This window comes from Peromyscus maniculatus, chromosome 7 (assembly GCF_049852395.1).
Source record: "Peromyscus maniculatus bairdii isolate BWxNUB_F1_BW_parent chromosome 7, HU_Pman_BW_mat_3.1, whole genome shotgun sequence".
NCBI classification, from domain to species: Eukaryota; Metazoa; Chordata; class Mammalia; order Rodentia; family Cricetidae; genus Peromyscus; species Peromyscus maniculatus.
In genome coordinates this window covers 53,875,141-53,896,317 of record NC_134858.1, presented here as the reverse complement: position 1 = coordinate 53,896,317, position 21,177 = coordinate 53,875,141, and the positions used below count along the sequence as shown (strand labels likewise).

The 21,177-nt window shown below is 54.5% G+C and overlaps 1 protein-coding gene across 6 annotated transcripts in view; it reads left to right on the top strand.

The window, feature by feature from the left end:
- The window catches only part of Lingo1 (leucine rich repeat and Ig domain containing 1), a 186,934-nt gene that overhangs the window by 51,868 nt on the left and 113,889 nt on the right, over positions 1-21,177 (top strand). For 2 of the 6 annotated variants that reach the window (XM_016004398.3, XM_076576343.1), the window contains exon 1: positions 10,587-10,838. The exons of the other annotated variants lie outside the window; for them this stretch is intronic. The gene's annotated coding sequence lies outside the window, so the exon portion shown is untranslated. Of the gene's footprint in view, positions 1-10,586; positions 10,839-21,177 lie in introns of those variants that run through there. 6 annotated transcript variants of the gene reach the window in all.

Genomic DNA, 21,177 nt, shown 5'->3' with positions numbered 1-21,177 from the left:
CTCTGGCTGCAGCCAAGCCTGCCAGGGTGAACTCAGGGTCAGTTCAGCTTTAGGACTCTAGAGACCCAAGAAAGCATAAAGCCCATTTTTAAAAGATGGGGGACAGTCAGGCATAAGCTCAGCGTCCCAGGACTGGGTCTGGTGGCTGGCAGGCTGTTTCTCAAGGGAATAAGGACACTGGGCACACCCTGATTTCTCAGGCTTTGCTCTAGCACCCCTGCCTGCTTCGTAGATGGGAAAACCATGGCAAAGGTCAAAGGTCACAGATGGAAGGTCTAGCCACGATGTGTCCTCATACCATGACAGGCTCCTGGGGTCTTCTTCTCGGACCCCACGCCCTTGCAGCACATCTTGGACCAGAGGACTATAAGCCATGAGTAAGGGGACCCCCTCTGTGCCTCTGAAGCCAGGAAGCTGCTGGGCCCCCAGCCCTTGGTGCCCTTCTGTCTGAGAATGTCGGTATTCTTCTTCAAGCACTTAATTACAGCAGGAGATGATTTACCTGGAATGTGCTGTACCTGACCTGGAGCAGTTGAACGACCTTTCTGGAGTCTAGACATCTTAACTCAAGAGCTCACAGTGATGATGGGAAAGCTTTTAGTCCATTACGTGTGTTTGCACGATTACATCTCAGCCCTTTAAACCCATTACTATGCCCCTGAGTATGAGAGCAGAGACTGTCCATCTCAACTCCTGTGCCTTGCGACAGGACAGTTGTGGTCCTGTGCCTGGGGCCTGGGCTGCCATGGCCTTGACTCTCAGTTTTGTGCCTGGTTCCTATCCTGGCCCAACCAATGCACCAGAGCAGGGTCTGGTTTAATAGGGCAGCCTAGCCTGAGGAGTGCTACCTGTTTGCTACAACAAAATAAATAACTTACGTAAAGGGTCTGTGGCTATGTTTCTGGTAGTGGTCACAATCCGGGCGTAGATGTGAGTCCTGTCCCCTCAATCCCGTCCCTCTGGAGCCACCCACTTTCCGTGCGTCCTGTGTCTGTCCTGTCCTTCAGCCCGGGCAGGACGCAGGCCTCTTGGAGCATAGTTAGAGCTGAAGGTTTGCCCTGGATGCCCCTGGCCAGTGCTCTCAGACGTCCACCGCAGGACGTGTGGGGACAACGATTGTTCCAATTTTGTTTTAGTCGTCACTCCAGTCTCTGCGACCCTTCACATGCATCTGGGCTGTCAAGCTTTCTCTCCCCTCCCCACAGAGGAGGACGCCATTGGGTGTGCTTGAGTGACAACCGGAAACAGGGCTGCTTCAGGAAAACAGGTGTGAGTCACCACCACACTCCCTTTTAAGGAGGAAAAAGAAGCTACCTCTGTTGAACTATCACCCAGGCCCACTTGGGGAGGGTGACCTCCGAGATCTGGCAGTCACTTTCTGGGGCATGACCCCTCTGGGACAGGAACTGGCTGGCCCAGGTGAATCATGGGGTCTTGGTTCCCCACAGCCAAGGCAGAAGGATCAGCATGTTTAGTTGTGACTTGAAAAAGGGCACAGGAGGCCTTTTGTTAAAGTGACTGTGCCACTAATTGATGGCTTTGATAGGACACTCGATTAGAGCAGGAGTTCCAGAGTTGTTAGACGCCCCCTCAGAAAGTGGGGCTTTTCTCAGTGGTCACTCCGTTCTGTCAGGTCTAGCCTGGTCTCCTGCCAGCTGGCTAGAACGCTGCTCCCTTTTGCTGTGTCTGCACTTTGGGAATGAGGGCCAGGCTTTGAGACAAAGGGGAAAGTTTCTGGGTGCTTGCTGTGGGCTCGGCACTTCCGCAAATCACCTCGCTTGCTCCTTACGGCCATTCGTGGAGGCTGGTGTAGTGGGCTCTTTGTTCCGGTGAGGAAACAGAATCTTCTAAAGTAACTAGCCCATACCTCAAGTCTACCTGCTGTGGATATCGCTCTATATAAATAAAACACTGATGGCCAGTGACCAGACAGGAAGTATAGGCAGGACAAGGAGAGAGGAGAATTGGGGAAACAGGAAGAAGGAGGGGGAGACACTGCAGCCACCGCCAGGACAAGCAGCATGTAAAGACTCTGGTAAGCCACCAGCCACGTGGCAAGGTATAGATTTATAGAAATGGGTTAATTTAAGATAAAAGAACAGTTAGCAAGAAGCCTGCCACGGCCATACAGTTTATAAGTAATAGAAGCGTCTGAGTGATTATTTTATACGTGGATTGTGGGACTGTGGGACTTGGTGGAACCTGGAGAGAAGCCCTCCAGCAACATCTACCCGGGAGGAAGTGGCTCTGGCAGGGTAGAGGATGACAGGCTATGTAAGTCCCTACTCTCTCTACCTTTGCCTCTGGCAGGGACTTCTCTGGCACTCACCCTCCAGCTCGAAAGTTGCAGGACTCCTGGGGCCTTGGAACCTCAGGCCAGAGGCCATGAAGGAAGAGGCGCCTGCAGAAGGTGCTGTGTGCGTATGTGTGTTTGTGCTTGGCAGCACATAGGTCTATGTCACTAAGGTCACATGCTGCCAGCCTTCTGTGTGCACCTGACCCTTCCTCACCTGACCCTTCCTGACTCTCAGGTACTTCTTCTTCACGGAGGAGGGTAGGCAGTTTGCTCAGCCTTGAATATAAGGACTTTCTCAGTCTCCTTCAGGAGGTTTGGGGTAGTTCCCTGTGCCCCTCAGCCCACCCTGGAACATTCCTGACAGGTCCTGGCTGAAGAGGATGAATACTGAGGAGGTTTGGGTCAGGATGACCTGCAGCCCTGCTCTTCCCTTCCCAGTGACTGTGACCCGAACATTGCCTTAGCTCTTTTTATGCAAAGTGAAGTTCCAAGGTTTTTTGTTTTGTTTTTGGTTTTTTGAGACAAGGTTTCTCTGTGTAACAGCCTTGGCTGTCCTGGAACTCGCTCTGTAGACCAGGCTGGCCTCAAACTCACAGAGATCCTCCTGTCTCTGCCTCTCGAGTGCTAGGATTAAAGGCATGTGCCACCACCTTTGGGCCTCAAGGATTTTTGTTTTTGTTTTTTTTTGTTTTTTTTTTGGATAGTGGCTCCATTTGATCTTCCAAGATTCCTATGAAGTAAGAATGCTCGTCCCAGTCCTTTCTCAGATGAGGACAATGAGGCACAAAAGGCTAAGCTGCGTACCAGGGTCACAGACAAACTGGGAAAGCAGGGCCAGGGGCCCAGACACGGAGCTCCAGAAGCTGTGTTCTTAGCGGGAGGCCTGGCCACTTCCCCAGCCACGCCCTGCTGCCATAGGTCCTTGACCTCTCTCCTGGCCGTTCTCCTCATAGCATGCTGGGGGGGGGCACCCAGGAAAGACCAAGAGAACCGGCCTTAGAAGAGGCTGAGAAGCGGGTCCCCACAGTTGGGTGGAATCCTCAGAGTCAAGCAAGCAGAGATTGGGAGCAGGGGGATGGTTTGATCTGTGGTGGGTACATCCTGCGCCAGCGGTGAGGCAGGACCTGTCCTCACCAAAGTCCATGCCCACCCACTTCCTACCAGGATTTGGTTGCAGCGACAGGGCTGGGAGATGGTTGAGGAAAACCCAGAGGAAACTCTACTAACCCACCCTTCCCTCTCCTTTGCCTCCAACCTCGAGCCACGTGGACTGGTACATTTCCAATCTCCCTCCCATGTGTCACCATTAAAAAAAACCTGGGAGGGGCAGGGAGGGGCGAGCCATTGACTTAAATGTTTAAATTAGCCTCACTTTGCTGAAAGCTGGGTGTCAGGATAAATCCTTTCCTACAGTGTCATCTATCTTTTCCTGAGTGGGAAGTTGGTGAATAAATGAATGTTCTTCATATATATTATTACGGCTGACACAGCCAAGGCTAGGCGAGGCAGCCTGCAGTGATTAACGAGCAGATCTGGGCTAACAAGCTGGAGACTGGGCTCCTTACCAGGCCTGGGGCCTGAGGCCCATGCTAGGGTGAGGGGCTGCCCCCTAGACTCAGGGAGGTCCAGCTAGCTCTGGCCTGGATTGGGCTAGAAGACCTGGGTGGCTTACTGCTCCTCCCCACCTGTTCTCGGTCTCCAAGTGGCCTCTGCCTATGGCTGGCTCTCTTTACCCTGTCTCTACACCTTATCTTCAGTCCTCTGGGACCTGTGCAAACATCGCTATGATTCAGGGTCCATGGAGAGAATGGAACTTTGCATGAAACAGCAACAAACCTATCAGTCCATGAGACTTTACACCTCCTACCAGGCACTGGGACATCAAAGACATCTTGACTAGCTCTTCACAATATCCCAATGACCAATGAGGAAACCAAAGCATAAGTAAGGAACATCATCTCCATGTGGACTATAGGGGTCCAGCCTCTGCCTGCGTGGTGTTCTTATCACCATGTTTTGCTGTGACTGACAGGGTCCTCTTACCCCCCAGGTGCTGTGTTTTAGGATCAATGGTCACGGTGCCTGGCCAGTGCCAGATGAACCTGACCTCAGCCATTCTTGTTCTGGGGTCTTGGGTGTTCTTCTTAGACCAGAGCCAGGAACCCTTAGGAAGACTGCTCAAAGAGATTTTCTCTGAGACACAGTCCCAAACATCAAGTCACATTAAATCTTGATGGACCAGAAGGCCTCCTGGAAAGTATGATCCCCGGAATCAGGGATGAGATGCCCTGGCCAAGGGATGAGAAGGGAGGAACTTTGGGATCTCTCCCTGTTCAAGGCTGGTGGGACAAATCCCCCAACTGGCTTTTCTTTCCTATTGCTCCTTCTCTTGTCTCAGGGCTGCAGAGTTGGGAGTCTGCACAGGAAAGATGGTGGCTGATCCCATGGGCTGAGTGTGTGATGAATGCGGCTGAGTGTGCAGTGCACATGAAGCCATGTGACAATAGTGTCCTATGGTACACACACATTTAGCAGTATGCAGTGCCCTCCAAGGAGGCATCGGAGGGGGATTGTCCCCTGGAGCACCATGTCCTCCTTAAGTGGTGCCTTTGTAGCTGTCTTTCAAGTTAGCATGCTCACATAGGGCTCTTAAAAGAGACTCATATGCACAAGTATCAGAAAGCCGGGCTGTGATGCCCTGAAGGAGGGAAATGGCTGCTTACCTTACCACTAGGGGCACTGGCTTGAGTCCCTTTCCAGCTTGGCCTTCCCTGGGGGGTGGTATGAGAAATTGCTACCTTGTGTTCAGGGATGTGTTTGTGGTTCTTGTGTGGCAGTATATGCCTTGTGAAGCTGGCTGATAGGTGTGAACACAAGTGAGTCCCTGTATATTTTAGTGTAAATGTGTGTGTGAGAATTTACACCCAGCTGGGTTATTGTGTGCTCACTCCTTATGTGTCTGTGGCCATGTCTGCAAATGTGGCTGTTGCACCATCTGAGTTCTGTGTGCTTAAGAATATGGGCTCTAGAGATGTAAGGCATGGTCCACACATGCAGAGTTATTGGCGCCACGATAGGAGGATCCTGGGGAGATAAGTGGGTTGAACGGGGCGGGGTCTGTCCTGGCTGTTTTGTATTTCCCCTGTCACAAATGCCAGGCCCAGATGCTCCTAGCGAGCCTTTTCCCAGCCACATTGTCCCCACAGAACGGAGAGGAGGCTTGTTTGAATCTCTGGTGAACAGACCCAAGCCTTAGCCAGGCCTGAAATAAGGACATTGAAATAGTTAAATGATAAACCACATCGAGGCTCCCAGATAAGTTTTCTGGGGGAGGGGCTAATCAGGCCGCGGGGGATGGGCAGGGTCTCAAACTTTGCAGAGGGCAAGGAGAGTGCCCAGGTGGAGGAACCAGCCAGAGCAGACACTCGGCATCTTGAGGGAGGGGCTGGGGTGGCCCGTAAGGTCCTTGAGCAGAGGCTAGAGAGGTGACTGCAAACCACCCAACACGACAGTTGCTCAGGAGATACTGGTGAAATGAAACCAGTTAGGGAATGTTCCATAGGACCTCTGGGGGGCGGGGCGTGGTAAGTGGGAAGCGTTAGTTCAGCCCCAGCAGTGTGGGCCCCGGCAGTGTGGGCCCCGGCAGTGTGAGCCCCGGCAGTGTGAGCCCTCAGCCCCAGCAGTGTGAGCCCCGGCAGTGTGAACCCCAGCACTGTGAGCCCCGGCAGTGTGGGCCCCGGCAGTGTGAGCCCTCAGCCCGGCAGTGTGGGCCCCGGCAGTGTGAGCCCTCAGCCCGGCCGGCAGTGTGAGCCCCGGCAGTGTGGGCCCCGGCAGTGTGGGCCCCGGCAGTGTGAGCCCCGGCAGTGTGAACCCCAGCACTGTGAGCCCCGGCAGTGTGGGCCCCGGCAGTGTGAGCCCCGGCAGTGTGGGCCCCGGCAGTGTGAGCCCCAGCAGTGTGGGCCCCGGCAGTGTGAACCCTCAGCCCCAGCAGTGTGGGCCCTCAGCCCCGGCAGTGTGAACCCCAGCAGTGTGAACCCCAGCAGTGTGAGCCCTCAGCCCCGGCAGTGTGGGCCCTGGCAGTGTGAGCCCCAGCAGTGTGAGCTCCAGCAGTGTGAGCCCCGGCAGTGTGAGCCCTCAGCCCTGGCAGTGTGAGCCCCAGCAGTGTGAGCTCCAGCAGTGTGAGCCCCGGCAGTGTGAGCCCTCAGCCCTGGCAGTGTGAGCCCCAGCAGTGTGAGCTCCAGCAGTGTGAGCCCTGGCAGTGTGAGCCCTCAGCCCCAGCAGTGTGAGCCCCAGCAGTGTGGGCCCTGGCAGTGTGAGCCCTGGCAGTGTGGGCCCCGGCAGTGTGAGCCCTGGCAGTGTGAGCCCTCAGCCCCGGCAGTGTGAGCCCCGGCAGTGTGAGCCCTCAGCCCCAGCAGTGTGAGCCCTCAGCCCCGGCAGTGTGAGCCCCAGCAGTGTGGGCCCTGGCAGTGTGAGCCCTGGCAGTGTGGGCCCCGGCAGTGTGAGCAGCATTGTGCCTGTGTGTGGACATGGCTGAGGTTATTTGACTTATGGATAAACAGAGGCTCGGGGGTAGCCATCTGTTCAAGGTGACAACACAAAGTGTCCCACTGGACTGGATTCCAGGATGGATTTCAAAGCCGGTGGCTCTCCCTCTCCATACCTCAGTCTCCCTGTAGGCACCATGAAAGTCGGGAAGTAATGACCTTGGATTTGTCTGCTCTCTATAAGTTTGGGGGTCTGCTTTGAACTCCGGAGTTCCTGCTTGTGCATGAGATTCCAAGCTTGGCCTTTGTAAGGAAACTTCTCATCAGATCCCTGAATCTCTTTCTCTTTCACAAGGCCAGTGTGGGGTCTGGCTTTGGCGGTAGGACTGAGAGCTGTCTGTCATCTGTGAGAGGTGTCTCCAGGCTCCTGAAGGGAACTGGATAGGGACTGCCTGGGCCTATTTGTTCCTAGAAGGAGAGGACTGGCCTCTCGGGAGAGTTTGTAACTCTGTATATGGCCTTGTCCCTTATTGAAGGCCCAAATGGCAGAGGGAAATGCTCTGTCTTCCTTGTGTACAGCCATGGACAGGTCTGAAGGACCTGCCACTCAAGTGTCCCAACTACCTCTAGGCTGGAGGGCTGGAGGCCCCATTTTGCTGGTGAAGAAGTTGAATTCATGGAAGTATATGAATCTCCCAAGTGGGCCTGAGGTCGGGGCTATGCTAGGTAGACTAATGCCCTCCTGACTACTCTTGGCATGGCCTGGGAAGGGCACAGAGATAGTGTCCTGATTACCGCAGAAACAGCCAGAGGCAGGGGAGGGGGAGGGGGGCTGGGGCAGATAGCATTCTCCAGACTCATCAGAGCCTCTCTCCCAGGACACCTAACACAAGCCCCTGCTGGGACCGCCACCTGCTGTCTACCCCACAGCCAGCTGTGCTTCTCTGGGTGGAGCAGCCTGTCGCCGCTCTGTCCCAGAGAGGCGGGCGTGCCTAATGAATTAATCAGTGTTGGTGAAGCACTTGGAGATCCCAGGCTGAAAGGTGCTCAATACATGCAAATCAGAGTGATTGTTATTACCCATAATTATGGAGTTTCTGCTGGAGAAATTATTCAGAAGAGGACGGTGTCTGGGCCAGCAGAGGGCCCGCCAAGATCTGTATTGAAGTAGAGGAGGGACCAAGCAACCGACCAATCAAATAACTTCCTTCCTTCCTCCCTCTCTCCTTCCCTCTCTCCCTCCCTCTCTCTCCCTCTCTCCCTTCCAATATCCCTCCTTCCATCTCTTCCTTCTCTCCTCTCCTCCTTCCCTCCTTCCTCTTCCTTCTTTCTCCCCCATGCCTTCCTCCCACGCCTCCCTCTTCCACTTCCTCTCCCAGTTCTGGGACTGCTGCCCACTTTTCCCACCACACACGCCTTCTTTGTCTCTCATAGAGACAGGCGCCTGGCACCATTAGAAGGAAAGATTGGACAGTAGTCCTCTGAACGATGGAGGGGGGGGGGAAGGATCCAGGAATGGGGATTCATTTTTCCTCTCTGTTAAGTGGATCTTTGAGGGGTGTCCTGCACCTTTCTGGGTGTGAGACACAAGTGTGGCAATGCCCCTCTCTGGGTTGGCAAGCTTGATGCTGTGAGGCTTGGCCATATGATGTTTACATAAACATTGTGTGTGTGTATCTGTGTATGCACACATGGTGTATGTGTGTCTCCAGCCCCTCCTCCCATCAGGGAGCGTTCTCAGGGCAGCCTAGAGCCTTTGGTTGGATTGTTGATTCTTTAGTGGCTGAGGCAGAGCCTTCCCCATCGGGCTCAGTGAGTGGCCCCCAGGCCAGCAGTCCCTTGCAGTGCTCACAGACAGCAGTCCAGTCAGATTGTCCATCTCTGTGGTTGTCTTCCCTCAGCTCCTTTGTACCCTCCAGCCTAGAGAGGGCACACACGTTCAGCACCACGGACAGCACACAGGTCACCTGCTGCCTCTGGCTCTTTCCAGCTGAACATCCCCTCAGAGGTCAATTTGACCCCCCCCCCCCCCCCCCGCTCTGCTTGCACAGAGGAGGACACAGTAGAGCCAGGAGAATGCTGGAGACATCCAAACACACACAGAAAGCTCAGCTTTAGGACTGAGCTTCATATATTCTGGTCTCTGAATCCCTACCATGATGGGGAAACCTTAAAGGGTCTGTGCAATGTGGTCAGCAGACGCACACAGGGGGCACAGCATCTACTGTGTTCTCATCTCTGTGGCAAGCTCAGGGGTGGAGACATCAAATTGCTATTCTCTCCTGCACATGAGACCCACAAAATAATGTCCTACCCACTACTTCAGGTGGGGTGCTGGGCACAGCACAGACCATCAACTGGGGGCTTGGCTCTGCAGTGCCCGGGAGGCAGAACAGGGTCTTATACGGTGGAGCAGTTAGGGAAAGCCCCCGAGAGGAGGTGACACCTAGGACTGTAGAGAGGAGGGAGAAGCAGCCTGATCACTAAGGCTGAGTGTGGGCGGTGGTGAGAAGCCATTGTGGGCTGGGGGCAGAAGGCCACTGTGAGTTAGAACATAGATAGTGTTCTTGAAAAGGGGCGACTCAAGGTCCTGCCCCCAGCCGGCTGACCAGGACATGGACACTGTGGGCTCTCTTGTCCAGTTTTCAGTGATGTCGCCTGGCCTGATGTCACCCCTCTTTACTTGGGGTCGGCCAGTTTCATCTAGAAGTGACAATAGGCTGTGGCTGTCTGCAAGGGCCTTTGTGGCTTATCACTCTGTCTGTAATCTTTCCCGTCCAGCACAGGCTCCTTTCTCTTCCTCAGCATTTGTCAAAGGGATGGGACAGAGCCGCAGTGCCCTGTGGGAAGGCTGGGCCAGAGAACGGGCTCTTGCTGCCCATCGATTTGCGTTGTTTTTGCCGGCCGCCTGAGTCGCTCTGCTGGACTCCATGGGGCTGTGTTTGCCTTTGGGTAATGAAATAATGTCCTCATCAAGAAGGGGCTGGGGCCTCTGCTGTTGGCTCAGCCACCCCCTTAGGACAAAACTCTTCACTGCTGGGCTTGGTCTGGCTGAGTAGTGGGGCTCTGGGAAGTGAGCAGGGTGGGCAGCCCACCTTGGGGGTGACGGAGGATGACTGAAGCGAGGACAGCCAGGGCCAGTGGTTTCTCAGGGTACTGTCCCCAGTAGGGGCTTGGGCACACATAGATCTGTGTTTTATTCCCAAGCTCTCTTAAGCATTGGCTTCGTGACTTAGGCCAAGGCACAGCTGACCTCTGAGTTTCTGGTCACCTCCCTTTGAAAATGGAGCTTGGTCACACTTGCAGAGTGAGACGGTGCTGTGTGGCTTGGGCGACACAACACAGCTGGGTGCTTGGCACACACCGGACTTAGAGTGTGCTGCTGAGGACTAAACCTTTGCCTTGGCATCATCTCACACCTTGTTCACCTTGCCACCTAGCTGTGTGCCCTCCATCCCCTAGACAGGTGATCCTCTCCCCTCCTCCCTGCCACGGCCCAGGAGGCTGTCGGGGACAGTTTGAATGACTGGATTCAGATAACAATGTGTTGGAAGTGACCCTTCCCCAGGCTTCCTGCAGCCCCAGGGGAATGTCCGAAGATCAAACCCAAGTCATCAGAGCACTGGAGACTGAGAGGCCTGAGGCACTGGCCCCACCCCCAGAAGCTCTTCAGGTGTGACTGAGAGTCCTCCCCATCCAACTCCAAGGCTTGCTGTTGCCCTTGGAAGGTACCCCCACCATCACAGGCCTCCTCACCTCTCCCTGTGTGTGACATCATAGCACTCCATGTTCTCTAGCATTTAATGGTAACTCTGCAGGGGTCCTAATTGGCGATGGTGATGGGTCACTGTCTTCCTGAGCTCTGTGCCAGTGCCAAGTACTCTGAGAGTGCTAACTCCCTAACTCTAACTAGACAGAGGCAGACTTCCTCCCACTCTGTAGAGGAGGAAGTCTGAGACTGAAGATAGGGCCACTCAGAGGCCTGCTGACTGAAGAGAAGACAGGGCCACTCAGAGGCATAGGACGTCATGCAGAGAGTCACACCTGGCTTAAGACAGGTCAGCCTGCTGACATGCCCACTCTACTCCCTGCCCTAAACACAGAGAGAGAAGGGACATGTTTAGACCATGTGCAGTCCATAGGATTCCACCCCAGCATATACCTTCTGGGCTTTCCCTGACCTCTCTGACAGCTCCCAGCCTGGCTCTTGACCAGTTCCAGCTCTGACTCTGTGCTTCTTAAGAGAAATGAGGAGGAGAATCTTGCGGGCCAAAGTATTTCCAGCATTTACCAACCTTGGCATGTAGTAGATGCTCAACTAGTCTTTGCTTAATGGAGGGATGAAAAGCATTGTGGGGATTAAATAATATTAAGCACTTGGCCCTCAACCAAGTATGTATTGAGTGACAAAACATCTTTGGGTAGAATAAAAGGGGGTGATTGGTGTCAAGTGTCTAGTTCGGCACATGGGAATAGCTGGAGCAGGAATCGTTGGCACTCGTTCTTCTGGGAAGGGTTGTGGGGGAATCAGAAGAGGGCCAGGGAGGGGAGAGAGGCAAGGAGAACAGACAAGAGCTCCAAGGAAGAGGCAGCTGTGGGAGGAGGCTGGTTAGCATTTGGGGGCCTTGACACCCACTCTGTGTGGAGCTGGGGATGCAAGCTCATGTGTGTGTGCACACATGTGGGCGGGTGTGTGTGTGTAAAACAAATAACTGGAAAATGAGTTTAATTATAAGGCACTTTTAATAGCTATTTATATTTAATCCTGCTAATTCTGTGTCTTGTGTAGCCAAACTGTAATTCTATTCTTCTTACTCATTTGCTAGTGTGAGTGGGAGACAGAGGGAGAGGGAGGTGGCCCCAGAGGAAGGCAGCAGGTGTCCCCCCCACACACTCTGGGGTCAGACACAGCCAGCTGCACACCCCAAGGGTTGGCAAGGCTATTGCAGAGGGCATTTGGGACACTGGGCTCTGTCTCTCTCTCCGGGGCAGTTCTGCTTGCGTTTTCCAGCTCTTGGGGGTGGGGAGGGCAGCAAAGGAGAACACCCAGCTTCCAATTCAGGCAGACCCAGGTTCAGATCCACTGTAGGATGTGTGCCTGGACCAAAGAGGCTCATTCTGTCTATGAAGTGGGCATGATCCCACCCTCGGCAGGGCTGTTGGGAAGGCTGTCTGGAAATAGAGGCCCTGCTCTGAGGAGACTCTCGGTAAGTGCTTATTCCTGAGCTCATGTTACCCTCATCCAAACTGGTCACCCCTGTGGGTTTCAACAACTCTGAAGCTCCCAACCAGCCCACTGATCATCGGCCAAGAGAAGATGATTGACTACCTAGATGGCCAATAAATGGTCAGGAGCCTGCCCCCTACCCCCTTTTCAGGACTTGGCTGGGAGTCTGGGCTATTAGATGGTCTTTGGCAGGGCCTCAGAGAGGTTGAGGAGCAGCCTTCCCAGGCGACAGTAAAGAGATCCACTCAGCACCGTGGGTGTGGTGAAGGGAATTTTTTCCTGAGAAGGGACTAGGGGCCTGCCCCACATAGGTGCTTCTAAATGCTATCTTTGGGGAAACAAGGTCAGGTGTTAGTGTCTTCTGCTCCAGTCCCCTCTGAACTGTGGAGACCCTGGGAAAGCTGGCAACCTTACCTGAGCCTTCTCCAGATCCTTATCTGGACCATGAGGCCAGGTGTGGGAGATTGCTCAGAGAAACAGGACCAGGTCCCAGGGAGGCATAACCCTAGGAGGAGTCTATGGGTGTTGATTGCTCCCTGGGGCCAGCAGATGAGAATGGGCAAGGACTCCTTTCTAGGCATGGGACTGGGAGGGAGGCGTGAGGTTTCCTAGAGTAGGACAGGTGGGAGAGTCAGCAGAGGGCTAGCTTGTCTCTACCTTTTCCTCATGCTCCCTGGCTCCTGCTCACAGTGCGGGGCTTCCCCTTGGTGGTGAACACTTCCAGGGCCATTCTGGGGGCTGCGGGACCTTGGTAGGTTGGTCCACACCCACAGGCAGGGAGACTCCTGCTGACTCTTCCTCTGGAGTGATACTGCAAAGTGGATTTCTCTTTCATGTTACAGAAGGGGAAACCGAGTCTCAGAGCGGCTCAGGGACATGAATTGGGGTTATCACCTGACTCTAAAGTCAGTTTCTTTGCTCTTTGGAAAGCTCTGCCTGCCTATGGGAGAAGAGTGGGAAGTATAGCTTGTTCAGAGGGTGAGGTGGTGTGAAAACCATGACCTCCTTCCAACAGCTCCGAGAGCCTGGGCTCAGGAGTGTTTCACACCTCTGGGCACAGCAAAATCCACCCCAAGGTCCTGCAGCCCCAGTGAATGTAAATGTCGCTCACTGTCCCCCGACCCCCTTTTTCTGCTGACGTGGTAGTGGCAATGACTGAAGACGCGTTTCTCTCTGGGACAGTCACACTTTATTGAGAGACTTTAATGCCTCTGAACCCTGGGTGGAACGATGTTTCCTTCCAACGGTGACATTTTGGGCGCAGTGACAGTGTGTGGAGTTGCTGAGTGGGAGTGAGGGGTTGGCTTGGTGTCCGGCAGAGCCTCAGTTTTAGGTCCTTTCCCACTCCCCTCCCCCACACACCCTTAGTGCCTGGTCATGGGCAGGTCAGTGTCTTCTTGACTTGACTGAGGCATTTATTCTGAGGCCTGGAGTTGGCCAGCGTTCCATGTAGGCAAGGCCAGCCTCTGAGCCCAGCTGCTGAAGCAGTACATACAGGCTTGCTGGGCAAAGCAGAGGAGTGCTAGACCTGGGTGGGAAACCGGAAGGGGGCTCTGGGGCCGTGCTCAGCCCCGAGTGTCCGCTGATGCTTGGCTGTTCAGGTAGAGGTAGAAAAGGTAGAAAAGGAGGACCCAGGGGCCATACTGAGCCTGGTGAGGGAGCAGGGTGAGCCTGCTTGGGGGTCTGGGATTGGTGCTCTGGAAGAGCAATTCTAGACCAGGAGACAGGACGGTCAGGGTTTCTTCTTGGAGACACAGGATGCTTGGTTAAGGGAGGGTTTAGAGCAGTGGTTCTCAACCTTCCTAATGCCGCGGCCCTTTAATACAGTTCCTCACGTTGTGGTGACCCCCACCATAAAATTATCTTTGTAGCTACTTCATAACTGTAATTTTGCTACTGTTATGAATCATAATGTAAGTAGCTGTGTTTTCTGATGGTCTTAGGCAACCCTTGTGAGAGGTCATTTGACCGGAAGGGGTCACGACCCACAGGTTGAGAACTTCTGGTTTAGAGACTTCTGAAGGAGAGGCCATGAGGGTGAGGCTGGAGCCTGGGCTTCCGCTTCCCTGTGTGTCTTTGGGTAAATCTGCACCCCCTCTGGCCCCAGTTTTGCCAACTGTATGATGGGGGTTTGGTCCGTATCAATCCCTGGACCTCTTCAGCTGCTGCCATCCCTGATTCTATGGAAACCTGGAGAAGGGGGTGAGCCTGGGGTGCTCCCTGGGGCCCGAGGCATCGAGGGGGTAGGAGGCAGATGTATTTGCTGTTGTCTGCTGCAGCCAGCACATTCATTAAGCATCTCTAAGATGGATACACCCCCCAGTTCACCTGGCACGCGAGCCTCGGGATTTATTTCTTCCTGAATGGTGCCATCCATCATGCCAGCTCCGCTGCCAGCAGGTATAGCCAGCTCCCACCTGAGCTCCTGCAAGGCAGGGGCCTGTTATTTTCCAGGCAGGGCTCCCCTCCCTCACAGGAGTGCTTCTGTACCTGACCACCCTTCACCTCAGTGATGAGAGGGTAGGTCTGCCTTTTAGGTGTACCCTGCGTCAGACCACAGGTACAGGGTCCTCAGAGGGGTATGAGGATAATCAGAGTTGGCTTCTTGGAGGACGTGGCAACACTGGCTTTCAACCTGAAAAAAAGTAGTTAGGTAGGAATCAGACAGGGAGAAAGAGGAGGAGTGGCTTACGACCTGGACTGAGAGAATGGTGGCCCCAACGCGGTAAACTGGAAGACACTCTTGGTTCACATGTACTTATAGGGGGTTCTGGGCAATGCTTATTGACTGACTGATCCTCTCCCCTGTCCTTATGCACTTCTGTTCCTTTAGGCTCAGGTGCTCTATGCCCTTCCCAGGTGACTCTGGAACCACCAGCGGTCAGATCCTGACCTCCATTCACACACAACCCATCCCACCTCCACCCCATCCCAATTCCTGGTTGATGCACATGAAGTATGACAACTAGGTGACCTTGGAAAGCCATTTGGTTCTTTTGAGCCTCAAGACCCCTTTCAAGTTGGCTCAGCTTCCTGTATATGACAGGATTGGCATAAGGCCCAGCTTTTAGCGGCTTATTCTGGTGCATGTGGGTTTCCTCCCACCTTAGGAGGGGTCTCCAGGCCTCACTCTAAGGAGGGCATCTGAGGGGTCTCCCAATGATGATCAGCTCAGTGGGGTGCATGGTAGTGGGTCTGGATATTAGTGGGGTGTTTGGAAGGCAGGAAGGCTTGGCCCAACGATGGTGCATTGGTTGGAGGATCCAGAGCAGCTGTCTAGCTGTGTAGCAGCTGTCCAGCTGTGCATCCTAACTGCAGCCTTTACCAGCTCTCTGTGCTTGACCTTGCTGGAGGAGGCACTAAGCCTCTGCCTTGACTCCCCCCATGAAAGGGTCTACGCTGCACTGACTTCGCAGTGTAGCAATGGCTAAGGAGCCCATGCTTGTGACGTGCTAGGTCAGTGCTATGAAGTCATTTAGAGAGTGAGCCACGACTGGCAACCCCAGTGAGTTGGGGGTTGGCCTGGGGCTGGGGGCTGGCTGCTAAGAGAGGCTCAGGGTCCAGGCTGACACCTGCTTGATTCCAGAACTCTGCTTGGGGCAGTCCCAGTGTCTACTAGAGGCATCTAGTGTCCAGCCAGTGTCGTAGCCTCATCTGGACCAGGTCTTGTCCAGAGACTTCTCTGGTGAAGGAGGCTCTGGTCCAACTCAGATACCCCTGAAGGGCTTCCTCTAGTCCCTTACTATGCCCTAGGCTCTCTTGTGAACCTGCGGGGTTCAGAGGATGAGCTGGCAGCAAGGGCCTCCTTCTGTGGGGACTGCCAGGGCTGGCCACGCTTAGCCACCAAGGCAGCTCCTTGCTCTTTGGTTACCAGCTTTCCTCCAGCCTCTGCCAAAGGTAAACCTTCAAGTCCCTGGCTCCTTCAACAGTGTGTCCTCCTTGGAATTTGTTTTCCTTGGCTCTGCTGTGACCTCATCATGTCCTGTGGGCTGAATACAAGTTCAGAATTTGCAGGTTTCCTGGCTGGGAGCTGTGTGGCTTCTCTGTCCTGTTTGGTTACAGAGGTCAGCAGCTCTTCCCTCACAGACCTGGCTTGTATTCTGTCTCCACCATGGATCCTTGGTTAGCTGTTCTAACTCAAGTCTCAGTTTCCCCTCTGTAAAGGGAGACGTAGGCGCCCATCTCAGGGCTTCTCCGAGGGCAGGAGGTCTACCGACAGTCCTCTGCACGGCTTCTGTTTCTGCCTCTCTCATACTGACTGCAAGAGGCTGCCTGGGGGTCTGGGCCTCCTCCCAACTCAGGGACTCCTGAAACTATGTCCCGCCTCCCTCACACTTGGTGGTACTTTGGCCTCCTCCAAGCTGGCATGGGGGGGGGGGTTCAGCAAGTTTGGCTAGATTCCCTGGAGCAGACCCTCTCCTTGGACTAGTCATGCAGTTACCCCTGTACCCCAGCACCTTCTGCCTACCTAAGGTAGAGCCCCAAACTCTCTCTGCCTCTGTCTCACCAGCCCCGTCTCTTCCTCTGAACCTGGGGCTCCTTCAGGCCCCCATGGTCTCTGTGTCTGCTGAAGTCTCGGCCAAGTTTTCCAGGTTTGCACGGAGGCCAGAGCTTCTGCTTCTAGAAGCAGGGCGGGACTGGTTTGCACTGGTTCCTGTACCTCCAGGTCCCCCTGGTGCCTGCTCTCCCCAGGAGGCTGCGTGGGGAAGCTGAGGTGGGAAGGAGCTTCCACAAGGTCAGTTTCTTTCTTTCTCACCGCCAGCAGGAGGCTCTGTGAGGAGCACAGGCCCCAGACCTTCCTGGGTGGCCAGGCCGGCGGCCTGTGGGATTGCAGGGGCCTGGGATGAGGACATCTGTGAAGGGGGGCTGGGGGTTTTCCTGCGCCCACAGCCCTTTGTTTCCCTTGTATTCTGTATCAGAGGGTGCCCGAGATTAAGCTGGTCCTCGGCGTCCAAGAGCAAAGGACAGAAAATCAGAGAAGTTCCCAGACACTCATTGAGATAAGAGCTACCCAAGAAGCACTGAGCTGCGTTGTAAAAGGCGCACTGCGTTTAAGGAGGCCTGGCAGGCAGAGGGCATGGGAGGCAAGGCTTTGGATGCTAACTAAATTGTGGGTCTGGTCTCCTTCTGCAAGTGGAGAGCACCAGGTGAGGGGCCCCACTGAGTTGCATGCTCCCCGTAACACCCCATGTCCCCAGCCTGATAGTCTCATTGTCCTTTGGCTCTCACCACAAGGACACTTCCTCAGGGAGGCCTTCCTTGATCACTGCCGTATACCGGGGGCTCCCGAGCCTTTCCTATAAAGCTCTTTCCAGTGCGGTCATTGGGTGACGATGGCCCCTGTCACCGGGCTTTTGTAAGGTTCTTTGGGACAGGGATCTTGGTGGTCCTAGCCCAGTGCTTGGCTTGGCCCAGGGCAGAGATGTACTAAACAGCGATGCGCAATGGGTAGGACACCAGCTGAGGAGCTGCCAGGCAGGAAGAGGTGGGGCTGAGGGGCTGAGGGGACCCCGGTGAGGTGTGCACAGTGCCCGGGTGTGCGAGCTGGGCTCCTTTGTGTCCTTAGGCAGCCCTTTAAAGAGCTGTTTGCAGGAACAAAAGCCACGCAGCTGCCAGTGCCTCAGTGGGCGGTTGGCCTGCTGAAGAGCAGTGGACTGAGCCAGCTTGTCACCCCCACCCCCCCCCCCCGCCCCCCCCTCCAGGCAGGCTGGTGACTCTGGGGAGTGGAGCCAGCCATGAGGCTGGGGGCTGGGGGAAGCGGGACCATTGGTGGGCCCAGTCCTGACCTCACCAAAAGTATTTTTTTTCAAACCTGCAGGAGAAAGGGGATATTTTTAACCTTGTTCCATGAAGGCATCCCAGGGGAGCAGGGAGGGCAGGGAAGCAGAAGCCAAGCTGGGGGAGGGGCCGAGAGCAGGACTGGGGGCTTCCAGAGAGCCCCCCAGAACAGCTTCCCCCCCCTTTGTCCCCGGCCCTGTTAAATTTTTTAAAAGCTCCAAACAGCAAGAGGGACAGTGGAGTTCATTATATCGAGTTATCTCCTCCGTTTCAGGCGAAGATCAATCTTCGGAGTCTTGCAGCTCCAAGGGGGAAGGGAAGAGAAAGAAAATGGGAGGCGAAGGGAAAAAAAAAAAAAAAACTCCCTGGACCAATTTCCGCTGGCTAACACGATTACCCGGCTGCCTGGCAGCAGCGCCAGCTGTTGGCAGGCATGCTGGCCCCCCGCCAGCCTCGCTCAGCTGCCGGCTGCCCCAAGGCTCCCTCCTGAGTGGGGTGGGTTGGCAGGTGTGAAAGCCCCACATGCCCCTCGGTTGGGGCTGCTGAGCGTGGCGTCCAGGGATGCTGCAAGCCCCACTGGTACCTGCTGGCACCCACTGCTCAGCCTATGCCACAGACCAGGCTGTGCCCAGTGTCCTGCCATGGTGAGTGTGCCCTCTGACTCCTTCCCACGGGAGACTTCTTCTTCAGAGAGTAAAATCACGGAGAGCTGGCTCCAATTTATTTATGCATCCACTCATTCATTGGTTCATTCCCCCAACAAATAGTTCCTGAGCATTCACACTTGGCAGCACACAGCACACACAGAAGTTCAGAGGCGGACAAGGTGTCTGTGGTCCGTGTTGAGAAGGGGACAGACAAGGGACAGGTGGGACACACATAGACAAGCAGGAAAAGGTCAGGTGGGATGATGCTGTGAAAGTGAGTGGTCGGTGTGTCCAGGCATTTTACTCGGGAGGGTTGAGGGGAGGAGGGAGGCCCCATCTGAGGGAGGGGCTTTGCCCCAGGAGGAGTAAGATGTCTGCAGCCTGAGGCTGGCCCAGCTGAGGGAGGACAGAGGTGGTGGGAGAGGAGTTCTGAGAGTGGAGGAGGCCCCAGAGGCATTAGGAGGAGGAGGTTGCTGGTGTGGGACAGCCGTGGCAGGTCATGACTCTGCTGTGCTGGTTTGAACTGTTGTCCACGTGAGGTGCCCAATTCCAGCAGGGCAAGGGCAGCGTGGGGCAGGGGTGGCTGAGTAGTCAGGGCCTGGATGTGTTTGAGGAAAAAATTGATAGTGGCTGGTGATGACTTGGGTGTGGGTGTGTGGGATAAAGAGGAGTCAAGGTGGAGGGAGATGTAATTTTGGGTTAAAAATGAAGTGTTCTGTGTTGGACAGGGCCGTTAGGAGAGTCAGTAGAGATGACAAATTGGCTCCGAGCTCTAGAGCTGTGCTCAGGAGACTGGGGCTAGCACGATGGAGCTGGAGGCAGAGCTGTGGATAAAGCCCAGACCTGTGAAAGCAGCCAAGGGATGAGTGGTCAGGAGAGGGAAGAGAGCCCGTGGACACTCCAATGTTTGGAGTGAGAGTGGCCAGAGGAGGCGAGTCCTGGGAGGCCAGAGATAAGTGTCTCCACATGGAAGAAGCCATCAGCACATCGGATGCTGTCCAGATCTTGGGGACCAGGGCATAGAGCAGGACCACCGGTCTGGCCAAACAGCTTCTGGGCATCTTGATAAGACTGTCTTATGGAGTGGAAGGGACCAGAGCCTAGCTCCAGAGAGGGCTGTGAGATGCTAGCCAGAACTGCACTGAAGACGGGAAGAGCTGAGAGTTGTCTTCTCCCTCTCTCCCTCTCTCTCTCTCCCTCCCTCCATCCTTCCATATAACTCTTTCCTTTTAATCTCTCTGATTTGTAGGGGTTTTTCCCCCCAAAAATGGAGACATCATCTCTGGATCTCACTGAATAAGAGTCTCACTGTGTAGCTCTGACTGTCCTGGAACTCACTCTGTAGACCAGGGTGGCGTTGGACTCACAGAGATCTGTCTGCCTCTGCCTCCCGAGTGCTGGGGTTAAAAGCATGCAACTAATCTTAAGCACATGTTCTCATGGGGAATTAGATAACAGTATATCAGCACAAATAAGTTTTTGGAGGGCATTTTGGCAACAAGTAGAAAAATTTAGAGTGTGTATATCCTTTGTCCACCCTTTGGGAACTTGCCTAGAGAAGTGCTTACATTGTGCACACAAGGACGCCGGGTCCCTCCCACACCCACCACCCAGCAAGTAATGTTTGAAACAAAAAGTTGGAACCCTCTAGGCATACATCCTTGGGGTTCCTGGTCGTCTGGAGAGGGTATGCCCCCTTGTGGAGGAGCACAGTGTAGCGTGTGTGGCGCTCAGTCTCCTTAGCCATGTCTGCCTGCTCTCTAACTAGAAACCCTTGGGCAGCTCATTGATCGCCGCCGCTAAGTACTCCAGTGTCCCCTAGAGTAGTGGTTTTCAACCGTCCTGATGCTGCGACCCTTTAATACAGTTCTTCAGGTTGTGGTGACCCCCCAACCATAAAATTATTTCCTTGCCACTTCATAACTATACTTTTGCTACTGTTATGAATCATAATAAAATATCTGATACGCAGGATATCTGACACAGAATCCCCAAAGGGGTCACAACCAACAGGTTTAGAACGGCTGCTCTAGGGAATAATGGTCTGAGTGGTATTGTGTCAAAAACCCAGCAGGGTTAACACGTGAAGCTCTCAGCCTGCTGTGTGGGGCACAGTCGGTGCTGAGTGAGTACAGGCGGCACCTGACGTTCTTTGAGGACATGGAAGGATCTATAGTACATTGTGGAAGAACACAGGAGCTGTGTACCCCAGGGTAGACCCTGCGTGTGCACCTCTGTACAAGTGCACATGTACCCCAGAGTAGATCCTGCGTGTGCACCTCTCTACGGGTGCACATGTACCCCAGAGCAGACCCTGTGTGTACTCTGTGCACATGTACCCCAGGGTAGACCCTGCGTGTGCACCTCTCTATATACAAGTACACATGTACCCCAGAGTAGATCCTGCGTGTGCACCTCTCTACGGGTGCACATGTACCCCAGGGTAGACCTCTGCATGTGCACCTCTGTACAAGTGCACATGTACCCCAGAGCAGACCCTGTGTGTACTCTGTGCACATGTACCCCAGAGTAGACCCTGTGTGTGCTCTGTGCACATGTACCCCAGAGTAGACCCTGTGTGTGCCCTGTGCACATGTACCCCAGAGTAGATCCTGTGTGTGCCCTGTGCACATGTACCCCAGAGTAGACCCTGTGTGTGCCCTGTGCATATGTACCCCAGAGTAGATCCTGCGTGTGCACCTCTCTATGGGTACACATGCACCCCAGAGCAGACCCTGTGTGTGT